Below are 16,181 nucleotides of genomic sequence, written 5' to 3'. Positions count from 1 at the left end.
TCTCCTGCCTCGGCCTCCCAAGTTGCTGGGATTACAGGTGCGTCTCACCACGCCTGGCTAAGTTTTGTATTTTTAAGTAGAGGCGAGGTTTCACCATGTTGGTCAGGCTGGTCTTGAACCCCTGACCTTGTGATCTGCCCTCCTCAGCCTCCCAAAGTGCTAGGATTACAAGTGTGAGCCACAGTGCCCAACTAATTTTTATTTTTATTTTTTATGTAAATTAAATACTTTTCCCCTCTGTCAGTTTTAAATATGTGATTTTTCTTTTATTGTACTTAATGTTTCTCAAATATGGATGTTGTCTAGTAGAGCCAGTTTTGTTAGTGTAGCAGGTGGGATGGAATGTTGCACTACACTGCACCTTTTGTCTTAAGTATGAAGTGAACTTCTCATCTCCTGAAAGACCAGCTGTTTCTGGTCCTTTATGGCATTATACCATAGCTTAATTGGCAGCTTTTTTCCCAATGTCAAATGAAATAATGCATTTTATAATCACAGGTGTCTTAGATTTAATGTAATTTGGTAAGATTAAAAGATTTTAGCCCAGGTGGCACACACCTGTAGTCCCAACTACTTGGGAGTCTGAGGCAGAAGGATCACTTGAGTTCAAAGTAACTCAGGCAACATAATACAATTCTGGCTCCCTACCCCCAAAAAGACTTTTGTGCCCAAAAGTACAAAAAAAAGTGTGCCAAACGGGAAGCAATAGTATTAACTATTGCTCTTTACATATGTTTTCATCATTTTCACCACTGAATAGTGGCTTTTAATTTCAAGATCCACTTTTGGAGGTGCCTTTCATTTAATTAGTTATACATGTATTTCCTTAAAAGCTTTCATTTATCTTAACGGCTCAAACAGATTAGGAATTGTGTTGGAGTACTTATTGTAATAGATATTCTTACTATCCAGGATTGTTTTATTGGTGATGCAGGATTTTTCTCAGCCACTTTGCTAACAGGGGACCTCCACCATTGGTGATGCACCCCTGCCCCTACTCTGCCCGCCAGTGTTACAGCTTGTACTGCATTTGGCGGTTCCTGAGCTCTCATTCAAGAAGAATGAAGTTACACTGACAATTTGAAGGGTGTGGAGGGCAGAGAAGAATTTTATTGAGTGACGGAACAGCTCTCGGGGAAGAGGGCATTGAGGGAGTGGTCCCCCACCCTCACAGTCAGTGGTTTCTTTCCCAGTTGGCTGGATCGGGGACTTCTTATGAACTCAAGTATGGGGAGTATGTGCTGATTGGTTTCTGAGTATGCAAAGGGTTAAAAAAAGGAAAGGCTGAGTATGGTGTCTCACTCCTGTAATCCCAGGACTTTGGGAGGCTGAGGCAGACAGATCACTTGAGGTCAGGAGTTCGAGACCAGTCTGGCCAACATAGTGAAACCATGTCTCTACTAAAATACAAAAATTAGCTGGGTGTGGTGGCACATGCCTGAAATCCCAGCTACTCAGGAGGTTGATGCAGGAGAATGGCTTGAGCCTGGGAGGCAGAGGTTGTGGTGAGTTGAGATCGTGCCACTGTACTCCAGTCTTGGCGAAAGAGTGATATGCTGTCTCAAAAAAAAAGTTAAAGACACCACTCAAAAGTGGGCATGACAGTGTAGAAAACCAATTAGGAAAATGTAGGTATATGTAAAATAGATGATGGGTGGGGATCAATCAGAGGAAAGCACGCCAAATGGGAAGACACGATCTCAGTCTGGTCCCTGGACTTGACTTGTAGCTTGACTTTCAGGCTTTAAACTCTTTCTGGTTGGAGATGGGGTTTAACTGGAGATGTGCCCCTATCTACCCAGGCATTTGTCTGTCTCCTGCCTCTATCATTGTTAGTCATTGGTAGACAATTTTCCTTCTTCCTTGAAGACGGGATACCATAAGTAAGCATTATGCCATGATTTTTCCTAGTTGTTACATGAAATAATGCATTTTGTAATTACAGGTGTCTTAGATTTAATGAAATTTGATAGAATTAAAAGACTGTTAGCCCAGTGGCACACACCTGTAGTCCCAACTACTTGGGAGTCTGAGACAGGAGGATCACCTAAGTTCAAACCAGCCCAGGCAACAGTAAAATCCTGGCTCCCTACCTCCCAAAAGAGATTTTTGTACCCAACTGATTCATTGTAGTTGTAACCAATGAATTTTCCTAATCTGTTTTACTGTTCTGGAAAAAGTTTGTTACTGGAAGGAAGCCTATCGAGAGTGATATTTTTCCTTATATGAATGATTCATTTTACAAATTTGAAAGGATGATTAAGTGATAGTTCTACTTTTTGGAAATTATACTTGGTAATCTATTACTTCATTTGATAACAGGTTTACAGATGCCTTTATTCCCAATTTCCTTTTTTTTTCTTTTTTTTTTTGAGATAGGGTCTCATTCTGTCACCCAGGCTTGAGTGCAGTGATGCAATCTTCACTGCAGCCTACACCTCTTGGGTTTAAGCGATTCTTGTGTCTCAGCCTCCCAAGTAGCTGGGACTACAGGCTTGTGCCACCATGCCCAACTAATTTTTGTATTTTTTGGTAGAAACAGCATTTCACCATGTTGGCTAGGCTGGTCTTGAACTCCTGACCACAAGTGATTCCCCTGCCTTGGCCTCCCAAAGTGCTGGGATTACAGGCATGAGCCACTGCGCCTAGGCTAAATGATCAATCAATCAAAAGAATTGATTGCCAATTTCTTTTCTTTTTATTTTTTATTTTTGAGACAGTGTCTCTCAGTCTGTCGCCCAGGCTGGAGTGCAGTGGTGCGATCTCAGCTCACTGCAACCTCTGCCTTCTGGGTTCAAGTGATTTTTCTGCCTCAGCCTCCCAAGTAGCTGGGTCTACAGGTGCCTGTCACCACACCCAGCTAATTTTAGTATTTTTAGTAGAGTGAGGTTTCACCATATTGGCCAGGGGGTCTTGAACTCCTGACCTTATGATCCACCCACCTTGGCCCCCCAGAGTGCTGGGATTATAGGCGTGAGCCACCGTGCCCGGCCTGCGAATTTCTTAAGTTTAAAATGATTTGGGTGAGTTGCTTCCTCTTTTTTCTAATGTGTTATATTGTTGACATGGTATAATTAATTTTTCAGTACATCTTAATTAGTCAATTATAATTTAAAATCCACTCAACCATCTTCCTCTAAAAATGCAAGGCTATCACTTTATAGTCCTTCTGTTTTAGTCTTTTTTGCAAAGAGGATTTGAGGAAGGAAGACCGGGAAAAGAAAATCCAGTGTTTGGGCATTCGGTTTACGGGAGGAGCCCAGAAATGCTACAAAAATCTAAACACAGTTGCTTACATTGTTCTTATTTTGAATAGATGATCAAAAGAAACTCTGCCAGTCAAGTATAGGTTACTTGCTGAGCATTATTGATTTGATAAATGATTGAGAAGTGAAGGCATATACTGCTTTGAAAGCAAACTAGGTATAAGAAGTGGATTAAGTCCATTTTCATTTTCTCTGTTGGAAAGGCACTATAATAATAGGGTCTCCAGTGCTTTGTCATAGTTTTCATCTTGATAAAAGTTTACTTTTTTTTTTCTTTCTACTTTGTTCTGTTTTGCTTTTGAGACAGGGTCTTACTCTGTCACCTAGGCTGGAGTCCAGTGGGGTGGTCATAGCTCACTGCAGCCCCAATCTCCTGGGCTCAGGCAACCCTCCCCACCCAACCTTCCAAGTAGCTGGGACTATAGGCATGCACCATTATGCCCACCTAATTTTTGTATTTTTTGTAGAGGTGGGGGCTCCCTACATTTTCCAGGTCTTAGACTCCTGGACCCAAGCATTTCTCCCACCTTAGCCTCCCAACGTGTTGAGATTATAGGTGTGAGCCACCACGCGCAGCTCCCAGCTAATTAAAAAAAAATTGTAGAGACAGGGTTTCACTGTGTTGACCAAGTAGGTCTCAAACACCTGGCTTCAAGTGACCCTTGAAGCCTCCCAAAGTACTGGGATTACAGGTGTGAGCCCCTGCATTTGGCCTAATTTTTTTTTCATTAAGAAATAAGCTTCTTGGCAGGGCACGGTGGCTCACACCTGTAATCTCAGCCCTTTGGGAGGGCAAGGTAGGCAGGTTACAAAGTTGGGATTTCAAGACCAGCCTGGCCAATACGGTGAAACCCCATCTCTACTAAAAATGCAAAAAAATTAGCCAGATGTGGTGGCACATTCCTTGTAATCCCAGCTACTCAGGAGGCCGAGGCAGGAGAATTGCTTGAACCCAGGAGGTGGAGGTTGCAGTGAGCTGAGATTGAGCTACTGCACTCCAGCCTGGTGACAAAGCAAGACTCGGTCTCAAAAAAAAAAAGAAAAAGAAAATAAAATAAGTTTCTTGAACTACTGGGTAAAAGGCAATGGAAGACATGTTTTAAAATCATTTATGCTACACATCAATTGGGATTGGAAAGAAAAAGAAAACTTTTTAAAAATCGTTTAAAAATTTTGGGGACAACTGGGATGAGTGGCAGACAGCATTTTCTAGGTTATCAAGACATTCAGATTTCTTAAAGATATTAAAATACATGTAGTCTCAGCTTTACAGGCAGCTAAAAGAAGACACGAATAGTTGGTTTCTATGGATTTTTAGATATGTTTGTGAAATTTTTATAATATTTAAAGTGTTAACTGGCTAAAGATGTTCTTTGATCTAGATACTAAACTAGCAAGCTAGTCATTTAAAATTTTAGGAAAATGTAGCAACTGAGAATAGGAAATTTCTAGACAGGTACAGTGCAGGTATAAAATTCTAGCAGAGTGAAGCAGTTAAATTTGCCACAAATTGGGCCAGGCACAGTGGCTCATGCTTGTAATCCCAGCAGTTTGGGAGGTTAAAACAGGCAGATCACGAGATCAGGAGTTCAAGACCAGCCTGGCCAACATGGTGAAACCTTGTCTCTAGAAAAAATACAAAAAATTAGCCAGGTGTAGTGGCAGGTGCCTATAATTCCAGTTATTCAGGAGGCTGAGGCAGGAGAATCGCTTGAACCTGGGAGGCAGAGGTGATGGTGAGCCGAGATCATCCCACTGTACTCCAGCCTGAGTGACAGAGTGAGATTCTGTCTCAAAAGAAAAAAAAAAATTGCCATTATTTTGAACTTTATAAGTAATGCTTTCAGACTCTATCATGTAACTGACTTCCTGTGACACAACAGTCTTTCAGGCAGCACTCTGCTAGTGGGTCACTTTATTAGTCTGTTCTTGCATTGCTATAAAAGAAATACTGGGTGGCTTATAAAGAAAAGAGGCTTAATAGCTCATGATTCTACAGGCCGTATTAGCATGGTGCCAGTACCTGCTTGGCTTCTGGGGAGGCCTCAGGGAAGTTCTACTTAAGGCAGAAGAAGTGGGAGCAGGCACTTAAAGAAGTGTATCACCTTCCCACCCTTCCCCCATGGCTTGCTATAAAGCACTGGAGCACGTGTAGGAGGGAGGAGAGGGGTGTCCCACCTCTTTAAATGACTGAATCTCCCTAAAAACTCACTATCAGAAGGACAGAATCAGGAGGATGGTGCTAAACAGTTCTTGAGAACTCTGCTCACAGGATCCAATCACCTCCCACTGGGGCCCATCTCCAACACTGAGGATAGCCATTCAACATGAGAATTGGAGGGGACACATACCTAAACTGTATCAGTCACCCACTGATAGACTACCCTCCTAACAAGGTTGGGCATACCAAGATTTTCCTCTTATAACGGATGACCTTACTGCCAAAAAGTTTCTGTCACCTTCCCCTGATGCTTGATTTTTGTCAGAACCAGTCTAATGGAAGGCAGGGCAGGGAGGAGCCAGTGGCAAGGGGCAGTGGTGAAACTGCCATTATAAAATTGTAACTGAGACAGAGAAAGAGATCTGATCTAACCTTGGTTCTAACCTCCAAGCTGTCCTTGTTCATTTCTGGGTGTAGGCTCAACTGACTTTGGGAGGAACTTAGGTTACAGTTTATAGTTTGAGCCATAGTTTGAAACAAAGTAACAGCCCTTTCCCAAAACAAATCTCCTCCTTCCCTGGGGACTAGACTGCCTTTGTAGGACTAACATTAGCCATAAGATTAGAAATTAGCACTTTGGGAGGCCCAGGTGTTGGATCACCTGAGGTCAGGAGTTTGAGACCAGCCTGGCCAACATGGTGAAACCCATCTCTACTAAAAATACCAAAAATTAGTCAGGCTTGTTGGTGCATGCCTGAATTCCCTGCTACTTGGGAGGCTGAGGCAGGAGAATCACTTGAACCCAGGAGGCAGAGGTTGCAGTGAGCCAAGATCGCGCCATTGCACTCCAGCCTGGGCAACAAGAGCGAAACTCCATCTCAAAAAAAAAAAAATTAGAAATTGTGATTTAGGAGTCATGCAGCTGGAGGCTACAAGATTGTGACCCTCTCTAAACTGCTCCTAAGATCAGTGCTGGAGATATTTTTGCAGACCCTGAATTTGATGAATCAGCTGGCACTACCCAGATCAATAAACTAGCTCCTCTAATCTTGTGGCCCCTACCCAGGAACTGATTGAGCATAAGAAGACAGCTTTGACTCCCTATGATTTCGTCTCTGAGCTGACCAATCAGCACTTCCAGCTCACTTGCTTCCCCCCACCCACCAAATTGTCCTTAAATACTCTGATTCCCAAATGCTCGGGGACACTGATTTGAGTAATAAATAAAACTGGTCTCTTACACAGCCGGCTCTGCATGAATTACTCTTTCTCTATTGCAGTTCCCCTGTCTTGATAAATCGGCTCTGTCTAGGTAGGAGGCAAGGTGAACCCCTTGGGTGGTTACAGTGGGAGAAGATAAAGCTTATCCTGCCTCCTCCTGCCTCTCCCTAGTTGGGGAGACCTCTTCCAAACTGAGGTCTCTTGTCAGGACAAGGGCTTGGCATTGTGGTCTATGACGATAGCATGTGGCACTGGCAACAAGAGAGGATTTGAGTAAAAGAAGGGGAGAAGAAAAACCCTTCCTGTCACCTCTTCCAGAGCACTTGCTCTCATTTTCACTCCCTTCACTGTCATCTTGCACGTCTTTTCACCCGCACCTCCCGCCCTTGACCCTGACCCTGCCTTTCCACTCCATCCCTTTACTCCCTCCAGTCCCCCAGTCCTTATTCGTAGCCCCTGTTTATGCTGACAACTACACTTTTTATTTTGTATTTTTTTCTGAGACAGAGTCTTGCTCTGTCACCCAGGTTGGAATGCAATGGCACAATCTCAGCTCACTGCAACTTCCATCTCCCAGGTTCAAGCAGTTCACCTGCTTCAGCCTCCCGAGTAGCTGGGATTACAGCTGTGCGCCATTATGTCTGGCTAATTTTTAAAAAAATTTTTAGTAGAAACAGGGCTTCACCATGTTGGCCAGGCTGGTCTCAAACTCCTGACCTAGTGATCCACCTACCTCAGCCTCCCAAACTGCTGGGATTACAGGCATTAGCCACTGTGCCTGGCCTTGTTTATTTTAATTTTAATAGAGATGGGATCTTGCCATGTTGGGTAGGGCATTCTCAGACTCCTGGCCTCAATCCTCCCACCTTGGCCTCCCAAAGTGCTGACATTTATAGGTGTGAGCCACTGTGCCCAGCCTCAGCTACATTTGTTTCCTCCTCTGAGTGTCCTCATATTAATCACTGGGCCCATGTCTTATTGGGGGTTGCTCCCATTACAACATAGCTGGACCTGGGTCATACAGCTTCTCCTTCACTTATTGAATTAATTGGGTAATGTTAGCCCTAGATATGAGTAGAAAGTCACTTCTTGGGAGTCATACATAAGCGATAGTATGTGTAAAGTACCTGTAGGACCTGGCTTTTAGTAGGTATTCAACCCTCTCATCTTTCCCCTTCATCACCCAGCTACTAGAAGCACAGTAGTAAGTGATGGTGCACTGTTAATTAACAAGGCACTGGTGCTTTGGTAGTTTGCTACCACAGTAACAGGTTAAAAGGATACTCTGGGCGGGGTGTGGTGGCTCACGCCTATAATCCCAGCACTTTGGGAGGCTGAGACCAGTGGATCACAAGGTCAAGAGATCGAGACCATCCTGGTCAACATGGTGAAACCCTGTCTCTACTAAAAATACAAAAATTAGCTGGGCTTGGTGGCGCACGCCTGTAGTCCCAGCTACTCGGGAGGCTGAGGCAGGAGAATTGCTTGAACCCAGGAGACGGAGGTTGCGGTGAACCGAGATCACACCATTGCACTCCAGCCTGGGTAACGAGCGAAACTCGGTCTCAAAAAAAAAAAAAAAAAAAAAGAAAGAAAGAAAGAAAAAATAAAATAAAAGGATACTCTTAGTGATCCTGGGAGGTTATGTTATTGCTAGTGAAAGGCTGGGCAGTTTATTCCACAGATTTGAGTAACTCACTGCATGTATAAGTTGAAGGAAGGTTGCCTTTACACTAAAGTTTTATATATATATATATGTATAATTTTTTTTTTTGAGACGGAATTTCACTCTTGTTACCCAGGCTGGAGTGCAATGGCGCGATCTCGGCTCACTGCAACCTCTGCCTCCTGGGTTCAGGCAATTCTCCTGCCTCAGCCTCCCGAGTAGCTGGGATTACAGGCATGCGCCACCATGCCCAGCTAGTTTTTTTTGTATTTTTAGTCGATATGGGGTTTCACCATGTTGACCGGGATGGTCTCGATCTCTTGACCTCGTGATCCACCCGCCTTGGCCTCCCAAAGTGCTGGGATTACAGGCTTGAGCCACCACGCCCGGCCCTTAATTTTTTTTTTTTTTTGAGATAGGGTCTCTATTGCCTAAGCTGGTGTGCAGTGGTGTGATCTGAGATCATAAGCCTACTGGATTCAAGCGAGTCTCCTGCCTCTGCCACCTAAGTAGCTGGGATTACAGTTGTGTGCCACCACACCTAGCTAATTTTTGTATTTTTTAGTAGAGATGGGGTTTCACCATGTTGCCTGTCCAGACTGGTCTGGAACACCTGAGCTCAAGTGATCCACCCACCTTGGCCTCCCAAAGTGCTGGGATTACAGGCGTGAGCCACCACACCTGGCAATAAGACATTTTTATAAGAAAACTTTTCTGGGGAGGGGAGAAAAAAAAAAAATTTTCTAAAAAGGTAGTGTAGAGAGTGGCATTTTTTTTTTTGAGAAGGAGTCTCACTCTGTTGCCCAGGCTGGACTTCTGTGGTGTGATCTCAGCTCACTGCAACCTCCGCCACCCGGATTCAAGCAGTTCTCCTGCCTCAGCCTCCAGAGCAGCTGGGACTACAAGTGCATGACACTATGCCTGGCTAATTTTTTGTAATTTTAGTAGAGATGAGGTTTCACCATGTTAGCTAGAATGGTCTTGATCTCCTGACCTTGTGATCCACCCCGGCTTGGACTCCCAAAGTGCTGGGATTACAGGTATGAACCACTGCACCCAGCCGAGAGTAGCATTTTTAAAAAAATAAACTTTATATTTTCTAATAGTTTTAGATTTACAGAAAATTGCAAAGATTGTATAGTTTTCGTATACCCACACCTGGTTTCACTATTAACATCTTAACATTAGTATGGTATGTTATAGTTAATGAACCATTATTATTATAACATTATTACCTAATATTATTAACTAAGATTTATTCTTTATTCAGATTTTATTAGTTTTAATGTCCTTTATTCTAAGATCCCATCCAGGATAGGGTAACCACCCAGTAGATTCATCTTACCTGCTGCCTAGACAGAGCCAATTTATCAAGACAGGAATTGCAATAGAGAAAGAGTAATTCATGAAGAGCCAGCTGTGTGGGAAGACTGGAATTTTATTATTACTCAAATTAGTCTCCCCAAAACCTTGGGGAACAGAGTTTCTCAGTGAGTTGGGAGTGCTGATTGGTTGGCTTGGGGATGAACTCTTAGGGAGTTGCAGCTGTTCTCTTATGCTGAGTCAGTTCTTGGGTGGGGGCCACAGAACTGGTTGGCAGGTCCAGGTGGGACCATTAGGTTGTTAGAAATGCAAAAGCATGAAACAGATAATAGTGATGTTATCTTCAAGAGTAACTGGGGAAATTGTAATTCCTATGACCTCTGTAATGACTGTTCATATTTAGAATTCCATCCCCTCTCATCATAACTTGGTGGCTTGTGGCCTTTCATTCGCTTTACAGAAACAGTCTAACTTTGGGGAAGGGCTGTTATTTAAACTGTAAACTAAATTCCTTCCCAAGGCCAGTTTGGCCTATTCCCAGGAATAGATAACAGTTTGGAGGTTAGAACCGAGATGGAGTTGGTTAGGTTTGATATCTTTCAGTATTATAATTTCCTTAGTTATAATTTTGCAAAGGCAGTTTCAGTAGCACATCATATTTAGTCATCCTGTCTCTTTAGGCTCCTCTTGACTGTGAAAGTTTCTTGTATGTAAACCAAAATGTATTTGAGACAAGTCTCAATCAATTTACAAAGTTTATTTTGCCAAGTTTAAGGACGTAACTGTGACACAGACTCAGGAGGTCCTGATGACATGTGTCCAAGGTGGCTGGGGTACAGTTTGCCTTTATACATTTTAGGGAGACATAATACATCTCTTTATGTATACGTGTACGATTTACATTGGTTAAAACCGAAAGGGTGGAACAACTCAAAGGTGGGGGGTGTTCCAAGTCATAGGCAGATTTAAACATATTGTGATTGGCAGTTGGTTGAAAGAGTTGTTATCTGTAGAAAAGAATGTCTGGGTTATGCTAAGGGGTTGCAGAGATCTAGGTTTTATCATGCACATGAAGCCACCAAGTAGCAGGTTTTTGTTTTTGTTTTTATTTTTTTTTGGTCACCAACAATGGATGGGATTTTTTTTCTTTTTTTTAGACAGAGTCTCACTCTGTTGCGCAGGCAGGAGTGCAGTAGCTGGTCTCAACTCACTGCAACCTCTGCCTCCCAGATTCAAGTGATTCTCCTGCCTCAGCCTCCTGAGTAGCTGGGACTGCAAGTGTGTGCCACCATGGCCAACTAATCTTTTTTTTGTTTGTTTCACTCTGTTAGCCAGGATAGTCTTGACCTTGTGATCCACCTGCCTCAGCCTCCCAAAGTGCTGGGACTACAGGCGTGAGCCACCGCTCCTGGCCAGGATTTAGAGAGAATATAGACTGTAAATGTTTCTTTCTTTTCTTTCATTTTATCCAGCCCAAAATGTCAGACTCTAAATGTTTCTTATCAGGCTTAAGGTCTGTGCTGATGTTACTGCTGGAAGCGTATAAAGAGGCATGTCCAACCTCTACTTCCCATTGTGGCCTGAACCAGTCTTTCAGGTTAAAGTTTATGGTGTCCTGGCTGAGGAGGGAGTTCATTCACATGGTTGCAGGGGTCCTTTGAATTTCAGTAACTTCGATAGAGCACGGGGTCAGGCATTGCATATATGGAAAAACTCTTTAAACCATGATTTTCCTCTGTTTTCACACTGCAGCAATCATCATAGAAGAAGACTTCTATGGCCTAATGTGTGGGCTTTTTTCCCCCACACATTAAGGGCTGTGGACACCAACTGGGTGTCCTCCAATTCGGTTCCAGCACTATTGAAACAAGGAACTTAACCTTTACCCCTTCGTGGGCCTTGTGATGCCGGTGCCTTGCTTATAACTTGGCCCACTACTCTTAACCCCTCATGGCAGGGAAAGCACACAGGTGAGTGGATGCAGAGGCCAGAGCAAGCGCTGTTGGGCACCGTCAGGAGCAAAACTTCATGCGGCCCTGTGGCAGTGTCTGGGGAGTACCCACGAGCCCTGAAGCCCCAGTGTGTGTGTGTTATAGTGCGCTCTTTTAGCTTTGCCATCTACAGATGGCTTAAGTGTTAACAGCTCAGTGGTGGGTCACTGTGACAGCCTTTTGCACATACACCTGAGTCCTTGTCTAGCATCCAGGAGGAATGAGGTCACACAAACAAATTGAAGGGTGGTGAATGGGGAGGATTTTATTGCCAGCGAAAGTGGCTCTCAGCAGGAAGGGGAGCTGGAAGGGGTTTGGAGCAGGAAGGTGATCTTCCCTTAGAATCCAGCTTTCTCACTGTCAAGCTGTCCCTCTGAAGTCAAGCTGCTTCTCTCCAGCATCCAGCTGCTGCTTCTCTCCTCTGCCCTCTGCCAGTTGGGTCAGGGATTTTTTTTAGTACAGGATAGCAGGTTGGGTGGGCCATTGGTGGTTTTGGAAAAGACATTTGAGTGGGAAAACAGGAATGCAATTTCTCACTTTGGGCTCTGGTTCTAGGTTTTAAAGGTGGGGCTTTGCCAGGGACCTGACCCTTTTCTGCTTAGAATTTCCCTGCCTCCTGCCCCTGTCACTTACCTACCCAGAGATAGTGTCAGGTTCACAAGTTGAGGGCTCAGTTCCCCAAGACTGCCCTTCTCTCTCCAACACCAATGGCAAGTCCAGGCCTCCTGACCTACCAGCTTCAAGTTGGGGTTCCCATGCCCCCCTCTTTGGGTTCAATTAATTTGCGAGAGTGGCTCACAAAACTCAGGGAAACACATTTACCAGTTTCTTATAAAGGATATTGCAAAGGATACAGATTAAAGGACGTATAGGGCGAGGTCTAGGTGAAGGAGCTTGGAGCTTCCGTGCCCTCCCTGGGGCGCCACCCTCCAGGAACTTCCATGTGTTCAGCTCTCCGGAAGCTCATTGAACCCGGGTCCTCTTGGATTTTTATGACGCTTCATGCTGTCTGCATTCCTTTCCCAGGGTGTACAGTGGGAACCTCTCATGGGAGGATTTTGAGATCCACAATCAGAAAGATGGGGGAACATTAGAATGAAAGGAAGGCAGGAGAAGGTCAGAGCCTTGGCCCTGAGGTCTAGCACACCCAACATTATAACAAAAGACTGTAACAAGGGCTGTGGGAGCTAGAAGCCAGGAACTGTGGAGGAAAACCACAGCAATTTTGTAGAATGTCCCACGACAGATTTGTCTGATGTTTTTCTCTTGATTACACTGGGATTATGGGTTTTTTGGGGGAAGAACACAGGGGCAAGTTGCCATTCTCAGTCACATCAACATGTGATGCATACTAACATGCACGCTATCAACGTGACTTACCCTTGATTTTGCCCTTGGTCACCTGGCTGAGATAGTATTTTTAGATTTCTCTACTCCAAAGTTAACTCTTTTCCTTCCCTTTCCTTACCTAGAAGGAAGTCACTGTATTGCCCACACTTAAGGAGTGAGGAATTATGCTCCACCTCCTTGAGGGCAGAGTATTTAGGTGAATTGTTATGCATGGGAGATTTGTCTCCTTTGTCTATTTATTTAATCGGTCACTTATATCAGTATTTAAAAATACTGATTTGTTTATTTATTTGCTCACATTGTTCCAGCTTTGACCATTGGGAAGTCTTTCTCCTGTTGACACCTGCATCCCTTTCACATACTCCCATTTTCATGTTATTTTGTTGTTTTTAAGCATTTCCCTACTTTGTTGTGCTCCAAGATACTCCAGGCTTATTTTATTAATTTGCTGCCCTACTCCTAGAATCAGCCATTTCTTCAAGGAGCCCTGGCTGTTTTTTTATTGAAAAACAGAACTTAAAACCAAGGTCTGGGCACTAGCCATACTTAGAGTGGCATTACAATACTTTATTTTTCTTTTAAGAGATAGGGTAAAGCAGTGTGGCTCACGCCTGTAATCCCAACACTTTGGGAAGCCTAGGCGGGCGGATCACCTGAGGTCAAGACCAGCCTGGCCAACATGTTGAAATCCTCTCTCTATTAAAAATATAAAAATTAGCTGGGCATGGTGGCACACATTTGTAATTTCAACTACTCAGGAGGCTGAGGCAGGAGAATCACTTGAACCTGGGAGGCAGAGGTTGCAGTGAGCTGAGATTGTGCCACCGCACTCCAGCTTGAGTGACAGTGGCATGATCACAGCTTGCTGCAGCTTTGAACTCCTGGGCTCAAGCAGTCGTCCTACCCTGCCTCCTGAGTAACTGGAACTACAAGCGTGTACCACCATACTCAGCTAAGCTAAGTTTTGGGGTTTTTTTTTTTGTATGTATGTATGAATGAATGAGACAGGGTCTGACTGTTGCCCAGGCTGGAGTATAGTGGTGCAGTCATAGCTCACTGCAGCCTTGAACTCCTTGGTTCAAGTGGTCCTCCGTGGCCTCATCCTCCTGAGTAGCCAAGACTATAGGCACTTAACCACCAGGCCCAGCTAATTTTTTTTTTTTTGTTTTAAGAGACAGGCTCTTGCAGTATTGCCCAGGCTGGAGTACAGTGGCAGGATCACGGCTCATTGCAGCCTCAACCTCTTGAGCTCAAGCAATCCGCCTACCTCAGCCTTTGTAGCTGGGACTACAGGTGTGCACCACCATGCCTGGCTGATTTTTTTTTTTTTTTTTTTTTTTTTTAATTTTTGTAGAGACAGGGTCTTCCTGTTTTGTCCAGGCTGGTCACCAACTCTTGGCTTGAAGTGATCTCTCCTTGGCCTCCCAAAGTATTGGGATTACAGGCATGAGCCACATACTTAAAAAAATTTGTATAGAGACAGTGCTCGCTGTGTTGCCCAGGTTTGTCTCTAATTCCTGGTTTCAAGTGATCCTCCTGCTTTGGCCCCCAGAGTGCTGGGATTACAGGCTGAGAAGCAGGGGCCAGCATGCCCAGCCCCTGTTTCACAGGTTTTATAAGTCTCTCTAATGTGTAGTTTAATAGAAGACAGCTGGATTCTATAAACGCTTCTGCATTTAATTTGCTGCAACATGCTGTTTCGATTAAAATAAACCAGAAAACTCCACCATCACAAATACATAGTTGGAAAGGGAGGATTATTTCAGTAGTTTTTTCAGATAATTTCAGATATTCTTACTTTGATACTGTACCAAAACTCCACAAGTGGTATTTTCCTTTTTTTTTTTTTTTTTTTTGAGACGGAGTTTCACTCATGTCACCCAGGCTGGAGTGCAATGGCGCGATCTCGGCTTACCGCAACCTCCGCCTCCTGGGTTCAGGCAATTCTCGTGCCTCAGCCTCCTGAGTAGCTGGGACTATAGGCACGCACCACCATGCCCAGCTAATTTTTTGTATTTTTAGTAGAGACGGGGTTTCACCATGTTGACCAGGATGGTCTCGATCTCTTGACCTTGTGATCCACCCGTCTCGGCCTCCCAAAGTGCTGGGATTACAGGCATGAGCCACTGCGCCCGGCCACAAGTGATATTTTCTCAAGTGATTAGTGTAGTGTGGAATCTGAAACTATGTCAATGAACTTTTCATTTTCTGCTGCATTAAAATGTATGCTTATGTCCTGTACCTTGAATGAATTTTTTTTTTAACCCATACCTTATTTTACAGCATTATTGTTATATGGCTACATGATCATTTGGAATATGCTGATTTCAGAGTTATGCAGATCTTCTAAATGTTTACACATTTATTATACAATGAAAAAAATCACATTTCATTAATATCACCAATGATCTGTCAGAATTATCTGAGCATGTGGGAAGCTGTCAGGCTCACAGTGTCAGATACATTTTCCAAAATGCTAATTTTCACCTGAATGCTCAAACTTTTTTATTGGCAGTAAGAACTGTAAGTGAAATGACAGGCTTGTCTGATTCATTTTCAAGAAAATGGCAGATGCTTACATCTAAATAACCATAGTTTATCATTCGCTCTTTCAAGTAAAAATAGTGTCCCATAAAAAAAGCAATTAGTTGAGCTCCCCACTCAAAAATTGCACAAGTGCTTTTTCTTGAGGCAACTTGTATTTAAGAATGCAGCACGAAAACTTGAGGTATACTTCCCATTTTATCACACGTATTGAAAACAGGTACTCAAGAGTCAAGACTTAATAACAAATGTAGGGAAGGGGAGGCTGGGTCTCCATTGGAGTGAACATTCGGGTAGTAGTAGCTGTGTCCAGCACAGATGTTAGGCATTCTGGCCTGATTGTTCCTGCTGCCTAGCTTAGTTTATTCCCTGCTCAATCTTATGTGTCCAGCCTTCCCATCAGTTCCATGATCAAACTAATAGCCTTTCAATAAATTACTTTTATGTTTAACTACAATCACTTTCTGTTGCTGCAACCAATAACCCTGGCTAATGTTCTGCTTAAGAAAACCCAAAATACTTTTTAAGAAAGTAATCTGAAAAGTGATGATGGTCTTTAGTTCAAAATTATGTGCCTTATGGTTAACCTCATGACATGTAATTATTAACATCAGTTGCTGGGTGCGGTGGCTCACGCCTGTAATCCCAGCACTTTGGGA

At 43.6% G+C, this 16,181-nt stretch overlaps 1 protein-coding gene across 4 annotated transcripts in view; it reads left to right on the top strand.

Annotated features, from left to right (window-relative positions):
- The window catches only part of ZBTB5 (zinc finger and BTB domain containing 5), a 50,795-nt gene that overhangs the window by 12,089 nt on the left and 22,525 nt on the right, over window positions 1-16,181 (top strand). The gene's annotated exons all lie outside the window — the stretch shown is intronic.

Source organism: Callithrix jacchus, chromosome 1 (assembly GCF_049354715.1).
Source record: "Callithrix jacchus isolate 240 chromosome 1, calJac240_pri, whole genome shotgun sequence".
NCBI classification, from domain to species: Eukaryota; Metazoa; Chordata; class Mammalia; order Primates; family Cebidae; genus Callithrix; species Callithrix jacchus.
This window is presented reverse-complemented; position numbering and strand designations above follow the sequence as displayed.